Source organism: Entelurus aequoreus, linkage group LG03 (genome assembly GCF_033978785.1).
Source record: "Entelurus aequoreus isolate RoL-2023_Sb linkage group LG03, RoL_Eaeq_v1.1, whole genome shotgun sequence".
In the NCBI taxonomy this organism is placed as follows: Eukaryota; Metazoa; Chordata; class Actinopteri; order Syngnathiformes; family Syngnathidae; genus Entelurus; species Entelurus aequoreus.
In genome coordinates, this window is record NC_084733.1 from 7,112,003 (window position 1) to 7,122,664 (window position 10,662).

General features: G+C 45.5%; 1 pseudogene; it reads left to right on the forward strand.

Annotated features, from left to right (window-relative positions):
- The first annotated feature begins 7,741 nt into the window (after window positions 1-7,741).
- The window catches only part of LOC133647171 (golgin subfamily A member 6-like protein 24), a 36,108-nt pseudogene continuing 33,187 nt past the window's right edge, over window positions 7,742-10,662 (forward strand).

Here is a 10,662-nt window from a genome sequence, read left to right on the forward strand (position 1 = left end):
ATGACAAGTGCACCGGATGGCTGCCTCCAGGTCTTGGTTGGTCCGCTCGGTCTGTCCATTGCTCTGAGGGTGGTAGCCGGAGGACAGGCTAGGGGAGGCCCCCAGAGATTTGCAGAATGCCCTCCAGACGGCCGAGGAAAACTGTGGTCCTCTGTCGGATACCACATCAGTGGGGATGCCGTGCAGCCGGAAAACGTGGAGCACTAATAATTGGGCAGTTTCAAGAGCTGACGGCAGCTTGGGGAGGGCCACGAAGTGGGCCATCTTCGAGAACCGGTCCACAATGGTCAAGACAGTGTCATTACCCTCGGAGGGGGGTAGTCCTGTGACAAAGTCCACAGCTATGTGTGACCACGGGCGGGAGGGGATGGGTAATGGGTGTAACAGTCCTGCTGGAGCCTGGTGGGATGCCTTGTTCCGGGCGCAGATCCGACATGCTGCCACAAACGCCTTCGTATCTGCCAGAATGGATGGCCACCAAAAACGCTGGGAGAGGACAAAACTGGTGCGACGAATACCTGGATGGCAAGCGATCTTCGACCCATGTGCCCAATCCAGAACGCTGGAACGGAGCCGAGGAACCACAAACAACCGGCCTGGTGGGCAGCCCCGAGGAGATGTGTCCGACTTCAGGGCCTCCAAGACTTGCCGCTCGATGTCCCACTGGAGTCCCCCAATGACGTGGGTATGGGGAACAATTGGTTCATGTGAAGAATTCTCAAAGGATGAAGAGTAGACACGGGACAGGGCATCGGGCTTCCCATTCTGAGAACCAGGTCGGAAAGTGATGATAAAGTTAAAACGGGTCAGAAATAGTTGCCACCTGGCCTGGCGGGGGTTCAGTCTCTGGGCGGTCCTTAAGTAGGACAGGTTCTTGTGGTCTGTGTAGATGATGAATGGTTGCTCCGCCCCTTCCAGCCAATGTCTCCACTCCTGAAGGGCCAAAATGACCGCCAGAAGCTCCCTGTTGCCAATGTCATAATTTCTCTCAGCAGGGGATAGGCGACGAGAGAAGAAAGCACAGGGGTGCAACTTCTGGTCGGTGGTAGATTTCTGGGAGAGTACGGCCCCTACACCTGAATCAGAAGCGTCCACCTCAACAAAAAATTGGAGAGAACGGTCAGGGTAACACAGAACAGGGGCAGAAGTAAACAACCTTTTCAGCCTCAAGAACGCGGAATTGGCTTCGGGTCCCCATTCAAACGGAACCTTAGTAGAGGTTAGCCTCGTAAGTGGCTCAGCGACGCGACTAAAATTACGAATAAATCGCCTATAAAAATTAGAGAAGCCCAAGAATCTCTGAAGGTGCTTCTTGGAAACCGGAGTGGGCCAATCTACTACTGCTTTTACCTTAGCGGGATCCGGTCTGAGTCTACCCTCCTCAATGATAAAACCTAAGAATGGAATGGAGGATGAGTGAAACTCGCATTTTTCCGCCTTGACGAACAGTTTGTTCTCGAGCAATCGTTGAAGGACTAACCGAACCTGCTGCACATGTTCGTCAAATGTAGATGAATAAATTAATATATCGTCCAAGTAAACAAAGAGAAAACGACCTGTCATGTCCCGAAAAATGTCATTAATGAAACCTTGAAAAACGCCAGGTGCATTAGTAAGTCCAAAAGGCATGACAAGATACTCAAAATGTCCGAGAGGAGTGTTGAATGCGGTCTTCCATTCATCCCCCTCTCGGATGCGAACAAGATGGTAAGCGTTACGTAGATCGAGTTTAGTAAAAAACCTCGCTGATTGTAATGGAGTAAAAGCTGAATCAAGGAGTGGTAGAGGATACTTATTCTTGATAGTAATCTGATTAAGAGTGCGGTAGTCTATACAAGGCCGTAGGGACTTGTCCTTCTTTTCGACAAAAAAAAAAAAAATCCAGCGGCTACAGGTGCGGTCGAAGGGCGAATGAGGCCGGCAGCTATAGATGTGTTTATGTATTCTTCTAGTGCTTTGAGTTCGGTGTTAGACACCTTGTACATACGGGTCGATGGTAACGCCGCCCCGGCTAGCAAATCAATGCCACAATCGTAGGGTCGGTGGGGGGGAAGTGAGAGTGCTCTATCCTTGCTAAACACCGCCCTTAAGTCATGGTAGTGCTTGGGCACGTTTGTCAAGTCTATGTTCTCTATAACAGCGGTAGGTGGCGGTGTACGAGATCCTGCTGCGGAACGAAGACAATGTGTGTGGCAGGTTACACTCCAATTAATAATGGCCGAACGAGGCCAGTCTATGTGCGGGTTATGCTTATGTAACCAGGTTAACCCTAGAATGACGGGCGCGGACCGTGATGGCACAACAAGAAAAATTATTTTCTCACAATGATTTCCAGACAAGCGCAGGTTGAGTGGGAGTGTCTGGTGGGTTATGCTGGCTAATAGGCGCCCATCAAGAGAATACACCCTCTTGGGCACAAATAGTTTGACAACAGGAATCTTATGGAGTCTCATGAATTCAAAATCCAAAAAGTTATCATCTGCTCCTGAGTCAATGAGAGCGCAAATGTCTATTTGTTGGTTAGACCAAGAAAGAGTACCTTTTAGCTGCATTCTGCCTGCGGCCAACGAAGGAGAACGACGACCTCTGGTGGACGTATCCTCTGGCGAGTGAGGGCGCACTCGTGGCCGTGCAGCGGGGCGCGGTAGTTCTTTGCAGCGGGAGATGAGATGATCAGCGGCCCCACAGTATAGGCAGAGTTGGAGGTGAACGCGACGTTCCCTCTCAGCGGCGGTGAGTCGGCGGCCTCCCAGTTGCATCGGCTCATCTATCTGCCATGAAGGGGGGTTGTCTTCGAGTTGCTCCGTCTTGCAGATGGCAGGTCTAGCAGGCGCTGATTGGCTGCTAGGCGGGGCTTGTCTTCCTCGTCGGTCCCTCCTCTCCTCCAATAGGCGGAAGTCGATTTGCACCGCCAGCTCGATGAGATCATCCAGATTCGTCGGGAGTGACAGCGGGATCATCATGTGACGAATCTCGTCCGCGAGACCCAGGAAGAAAGCGTCCAATAGTGCTGAGGGACCCCAGTCACAATCGGCCGCCATAGTGCGGAACTCGATCGCGTAATCCGCGACCCGTCGTGAACCCTGTTGCAGCCGGAAAAGGGATCTCGCTGCCTCTCTACCTGGGAGTCGTCGTTGGAAGATTTGCTTCAAGGATTTGGAAAAGTTCGCGTATGTGGAGCTGGAGGTGGTCTGACGGTTCCATTCTGCAGTCGCCCAGGTGCCAGCACGGCCAGACAGGTGAGAGATCACAAACGCTACCTTAGCCCGCTCAGAGGTGAAAGCGGAAGCGTTTAGCTCAAAATGAAGTTCACACTGCGTCAGGAATTGTCTTACGTCTTCCTTTTCCCCGGAAAAACGTTCGGGTCGGGATAGCCGTATGTTGCTAGTACTAGCGGGTTGTGTAGGCTGGGTGGATGCCTGGTCAGGCACAGTGGTCGAGGTGGGTATGACGGTGGCTAGCAGCATGTTGACTCGCTCCAACATGGCGTCTTGACGCTCCGACATCCCCTGTAGACCTCGGCTCAGGTGGTCAAGCTGGTCCCCCTGCTGGTTGATCCTTTGAGCCTGGCCTTGCAATGCTCTTTTCAAGGGGTCTGTCTCTGCGGGTTCCATCGTTTGGCCGGAACTTTCTGTTAGGAATCGGTGAGGTGGATCCCAAGGATGCAGAGACGAATTTGTGTTTACAATTGTTCTTCCTTTTATTAGGCGGAAGCACAAGGTAGCAAAACAAAGGCGAGGGTGGAAAACACACAACACACCATGTAAAAAACTACTAAGGGAAAAAACACAAAACTAAAAGCGCTAGACAAGGCTAGGAAAACTATACTTCATGAAAGAAGTAACTAGACTGGATACAAAATAAAACGCTAGACAAGGCTAGGAATAATACGGGCAAACCTGAGATGAAAAGCACACGATGAACTAGTGAGTTCTTTTGGCACGACCAACAGGTTGCAAGCAATGGCAAAGTTCCGGCGCTCACCGGTTGTCAGCAGCCTGGTTAAATAGGCTGTTTTTAATTACAGTCAGGTGTGTGCTGCTGCCTTGAGTCAGCTGCACTCCATACTGTGAACGAGAGAGAGAGTGAACATGGAGTGCAGACAACAGAAATAGGCAAGGACATTTACAGATTACCACATGAACGGTTTAAAAGAGGAGAAAACATGAAAAAAATTACAATTAAATTTTAAAACAGTTTATTTTCAATTTCGACTCTTTAAAATTCAAAATTCAACCGAAAAAAAGAAGAGAAAAACTTAAAAAAATAATTTATGGAACATCATTAGTAATTTTTCCTGATTAAGAATAATTTTAGAATTTTGATGACATGTTTTAAATAGGTTAAAATCCAGTCTACATTTTGTTAGAATATATAACAAATTGGACCAAGCTATATTTCTAACAAAGACAAATCATTATTTCTTCGAGATTTTCCAGAACAAAAATTTTAAAAGAAATTCAAAAAACTTTGAAATAAGATTTAAATTTGATTCTACAGATTTTCTAGATTTGTCAGAATAATTTTTTTGAATTTTAATCATAATAAGTTTGAAGAAATATTTCACAAATATTCTTCGTCGAAAAAACAGAAGCTAAAATGAAGAATTAAATTAAAATGTATTTATTCTGTACAATAAAAAATAAAAAATTTACTTGAACATTGATTTAAATTGTCAGGAAAGAAGAGGAAGGAATTTAAAAGGTAAAAAGGTACATGTGTTTAAAAATCCTAAAATCATTTTTAAGGTTGTATTTTTTCTCTAAAATTGTCTTTCTGAAAGTTATAAGAAGCAAAGTAAAAAAAATTAATGAATTTATTTAAACAAGTGAAGACCAAGTCTTTAAAATATTTTCTTGGATTTTCAAATTCTATTTGAGTTTTGTCTCTCTTAGAATTAAAAATGTCGGGCAAAGCGAGACCAGCTTGCTAGTAAATAAATAAAATTTAAAAAATAGAGGCAGCTCACTGGTAAGTGCTGCTATTTGAGCTATTTTTAGAACAGGCCAGCGGGCTACTCATCTGGTCCTTACGGGCTACCTGGTGCCCGCGGGCACTGCGTCGGTGACCCCTGATCTACATCAACTATATGATTTGTCTTAGTGGCTTCACAGGACAGGTTTAAAACTAAAAATATATATATACGTGTATAATATTTTTTAATCGATTTTTTGATTTTTTAATTGATTAAAAAAACGTTACAAATAAGAATCACAATTCATTCTAAAATGTAAAAAAAATTTTACAGCCGCACGTTTGTACATGCTGTATATCAGAATGGATCTAGAAAGACTAAAATGGGATAATGTGTGATTATTTACAAGCATGTTTTTTCAATTACCAAAAACATAAATAACACCACTTAAAAATGTGTTTGCAGCATTTAAAAAAAAATCCCTTGGATGCTGCGACATCAATCAAATCGATTGTGAGTCTGTGAGATGAAGAGTTTGTTTCAGTGTAATTGCTCCGATATTGACAAGTTTCACGTGTTTTGTCGCGGCGACTGATGCGTGGAAATTGATCGCTTTCTAACTTGGGAAATGTTTGTGACTGCAGCGCGTGCATAAAAGCACAAGTTCTATTCTGCTGTGTCAGCAACGTCTCCGCTGTCTTTATTGTTCTTCTCATCTCATACCAAGGAAGAAGGGGATTTTTTTGGAGGGGGGTTGGGGGGGGGCTCCAAAGCATAAAACAAATTGGTCCGTAGTAAAGTGCATTTCAGGCTTTTATGCATCCGAGCAGACCCTGCAGATGTAGATCCATTTCACGCCCAAATATGCTTAGTCGTGACAGGCAAATAAAGCCACATATGTACGTGTAAAAAGTTCATAAAACAAAACCTGTTTAACAAGCCGGGCGTGCGGCGGGCGGGCGGTAAATCACACGTTTATGTCCGCAACAGCAGCTTGTAAAACCGCAGCATTGTCCCTCGCCCGCTTCCAGCAGTTGGCATCATTAATGGCGGGGATCGCCTCTAAATTGGCCACCATGAAAAGACAAATTATGAGTGGCAGGGACGCGGCGGAGGGAAAGCGGAAGAATTAAGGCTACTTGATTCGTTTAGCTGCCGTGACAGGAGCGATGGTCGGAGAGGAGGACTGCTGCTCCACAAGTGACAAGCTGCAATGGAGGGTTAGCATGGGAGGTTAGCATGGAGGGTTAGCATGGGAGATTAGCATGGGAGGTTAGCATGGGAGGTTAGCATGGGAGGTTAGCATGGAAGGTTAGCATGGAGGGTTAGCATGGGAGATTAGCATGGGAGGTTAGCATGGGAGGTTAGCATGGAAGGTTAACATGGGAGGTTAGCATGGAGGGTTAGCCTGTAAGAGGGTAAGAGGGCGAGTACCCGAATGAAGGGCAAGGACCAGGTAAGAGGGCGAGTACCAGGTAAGAGGGCGAGTACCAGGTAAGAGGGTGAGAACCAGGTAAGAGGTCGAGTACCCGATAAGAGGGCGAGTACCAGGTAAGAGGGCGATTACCTGGTATGAGGGCGAGTGCCAGGTAAGAGGGCGAGTACCAGGTAAGAGGGCAAGCACCCGATTAGAGGGCGAGTACCAGGTAAGAGGGCGATTACCCGGTAAGAGGGAGAGTACCAGTTAAGAGGGAGAGTACCAGGTAAGATGGCGAGTACCAGGTAAGAGGGCGAGTACCATGTAAGAGGGCGAGTACCAGGTAAGAGGGCGAGTACCTGGTAAGAGGGCAAGTACCAGGTAAGAGGGCGAGTACCAGGTAAGAGGGCGTGTACCCGATGAGAGGGCGAGTACCCGGTAAGAGGGCAAGTACCAGGTAAAAGGTTGAGTACCTGATAAGAGAGCAAGTACCAGGTAAGTGGGTGAGTACTAGGTAAGAGGGCGATTACCCAGTAAGAGGGTGAGTGCCAGGTAAGAGGGCGATTACCAGGTAAGAGGGGGAGTACCTGATAAGAGGGCAAGTACCAGGTCAAGAGGGTGAGTACCTGATAAGAGGGCAAGTACCAGGTAAGAGGGCGAGTACCAGGTAAGAGGGCAAGTACCAGGTAAGAGGTTGAGTACCAGGTAAGAGGGCGCGTACCCAAATAAGAGGGCGAGTACCCGATAAGAGGGCGAGTACCAGGTAAGATGGCAAGTACCAGGTAAGAGGGCAAGTACCAGGTAAGAGAGGGCGAGTACCAGGTAAGAGGGTGAGTACCAGGTTAGAGGGAGAGTATCAGGTAAGAGGGAGAGTACCATGTTAGAGGGCGAGTAGCCGGTAAGAGGGCAAGTACCATGTAAGAGGGCGAGTACCTGGTAAGAGGGCAAGTACCAGGTAAGAGGCCGAGTACCAGGTAAGATGGCAAGTACCAGGTAAGAGGGCGAGTACCAGGTAAGAGGGCGTGTACCCGATGAGAGGGCGAGTACCAGGTAAGAGGGCGAGTACCTGATAAGAGGGCAAGTACCAGGTAAGAGGGTGAGTACCAGGTAAAATGGCAAGTACCAGGTAAGAGGGCGAGTACCTGGTAAGAGGTCAAGTACCAGGTAAGAGGGCGAGTACCAGGTAAGAGGGCGAGTACCAGGTAAGAGGGTGAGTACCAGGTAAGAGGGCGTGTACCCGATGAGAGGGCGAGTACCCGGTAAGAGGGCGAGTAGCAGGTAAGAGGGAGAGTACCCGGTAAGAGGGTGAGTAGCAGGTAAGAGGGAGAGTACCCGGTAAGAGGGCGAGTAGCAGGTAAGAGGAAGAGTATCAGGTAAGAGGATGAGTACCATGTAAGTGGGAGAGTACCATGTTAGAGGGCGAGTAGCCGGTAAGAGGGCAAGTACCAGGTAAGAGGGCGAGTACCCGGTAAGAGGGCGAGTAGCAGGTAAGAGGGAGAGTATCAGGTAAGAGGGTGAGTACCATGTAAGAGGGAGAGTACCATGCAGTTTAGAGGGTGAGTACCATGTAAGAGGGAGAGTACCATGCAGGTAAGAGGGAGAGTACCATGCAGGTAAGAGGGAGAGTACCATGTAAGAGGGAGAGTTCTGCCTGGGCCCCATAATAATAATAAGCACCAGTGATTGTCACACACACACACACACTAGGTGTGGTGAAACTTGTCCTCTGCATTCGACCCATCCCCTTGTTCACCCCCTCGGAGGTGAGGGGAGCAGTGAGCAGCAGCGGTGGCCGCGCCCGGGAATCATTTTGGTGATTTAACCCCCAATTCCAACCCTTGATAGGGAAGTAATGGCTCCCATTTGTATAGTCTTTAGTATGACTATATATATATGTATATATATATATATATGTATATATGTATATATATACACATTATATATAGTATTTGCAGTGCAGGAGCAGTTACACACACACACACACCCGCACACCAAGTGTGCATATAGTGGGTTAGTGTGGATGTGGGTCCGGTGACAGCTCAGTCCCTCAGCCGTCCCCCGCAGCGTTATCTAGAGACCAGCTGTCCCCCCCCCCACTCTCTCCCTGCTTCCTTGGTGGTAGGGAGAAAGAAGGGGGGGACCCCAGAAAGTGCACTCCTGTGCTGCCCTTGAACCCTCTCTCTGTGCCTCAGTAGTGGGGACTCTCCCACTCTGCTGCCACCTGTAATTACCTCATGCCTGCGAGACAAGTTTTAAGTGTCAGACCAGGTGCTTCCTGACAGCCGCCATGATTAGGAGAATTCTGCACTTCTGTCAGCGCTCTCCCATGGCGACTGTCGCGCCTTGTTGTCACGGCAACAATAGCTTACTCGTTTGTTGACGGACTGATAGTCTTCCCCGGGCCGAGAGTGAGGCCCCCCCCCCCAAAGCACAGGCCCCCCTGGGGGGGTGTAGGACGGCGCCCCGGGGGACAAAAACTCTGCCGGAGTTGGAGAGTCCAAACTTGTGCAGTCCTGTCCCACTTAGCTGCACTTTCACTTTCTTCTCAGCTGTCTGCCTCCTTGCACTCGCACTGCTCTCTGTCCCACAAATTGGCCTCCGCGCTCGACTTGCCTTTTCTCTGCACACACACTTCAGAAGATGGATTTGATCTGTAAAATGTCATCATTGATATTCATCAATCACTTATGAATTGAACAGTTCAGTCACAAGTATTTATATCTATCTATCTATTATTTTTTATATATATATATATATATATATATATATATATATATATATATATATATATATATATATATATATATATATATATATATATATATATATATATATATATATATATATATATATATATATATATATATATATATATATAATAATAGATTGTATTTGTAAAAAGCACTTTACATTGAGTAAACAACCTCAAAGTGCTACAGTGTATTTTAAAAAATAAAAATAAAAAGATAATAAAAAATAAATAAAAATAAAAACTACAACAGCCAAATAGCTAAAACTAGTATGCATATATCTAAAAAAAAAAAAAAAGGCTTTTTTAAAAAGAAGGCTTTTTAAGCCTTTTTTTAAAGCATCCACAGTCTGTGGTGCCCTCAGGTGGTCAGGGAGAGCGTTCCACAGACTGGGAGCGGCGGAGTAGAAAGCCCGGCCTCCCATTGTTTGTAGCTTTGTCCTCGGAGGTTGGAGGAGGCTAGCCTGTTAAATATATATATATATATATATATATATATATATATATATATATATATATATATATATATATATATATATATATATATATATATATATATATATATATATATATATATATATATTGTAAAGACGCTAACTAAATCCCACTTGTGGAAACGATCATGTCAGATATTAGGCAATACCTTAAAGTTTTGCTTGTATTGTTGTCATCTCATGTTTGTTTAGATGCACACAAAAGTCAAAGAAAAAGCAATACACCTGTGTGGAAATTAGGGTTGTACAGTACACCGGTACCAGTAAAAGTACCGCGATACTAATTAATCATATTCGGTACTTTGGCACCTCTAAAAAAGTACTGGTGTGTCCCTGGAATCCTGGGAAATCTAGGAATTTGGGGAATTTGTCAAGAGAAAGCCCGCGATTCCCGAATAGGCTGAATAGTTTGGAAGTTGGAACGGTTTGAATAGAGGACAGAAAAAAAGGGTGGAAATAGGATTTGGAAAACTGGGAATTCCTGGAATTTTTTGGAACTTGGAAAAATTATAGTTTGGATGTGCAGGGCGAGTGAAATATGTTGAAGGTGGAATGGTTTGCATAGGTTGAAAAATGTGGAAGGTAGAGCGTGCCAAATTCTGGAGATGAAGAACGAGAAGAAGAAGAAGAAGAAGAAGAAGAAGAAGAAGAAGAAGAAGAAGAAGAGGAACGAGAAGAAGCAGAAGAAGAAGAAGAAGAAGAAGAACGAGAAGAAGAAGAACGAGAAGAAGAAGAAGAACGAGGAGAAGAAGAAGAAGAAGACGAAAAACGACAAGAAGAAGAAGAACGAGAAAAAGAAGAAGAAGAAGAATGAGGAGAAGAAGAAGAAGAAGAAGAAGGATGAGAAGAAGAAGAAGAAGAAGAAGAAGAAGAACGAGAAGAAGAACAACAACAACAAGAACAAGAACAATAAGAAGAAGTAGAAGAAGAACAAGAAGAAGAACAAGAAGAAGAAGAAGAAGAACGAGAAGAAGAAGAAGAACGAGAAGAAGAACGAGAAGAAGAACGAGAAGAAGAACGAGAAAAAGATGAAGAAGAAGATGAAGAAGAAAAAAAACGAGACGAAGACGAACAAGAAGAAGAAGAA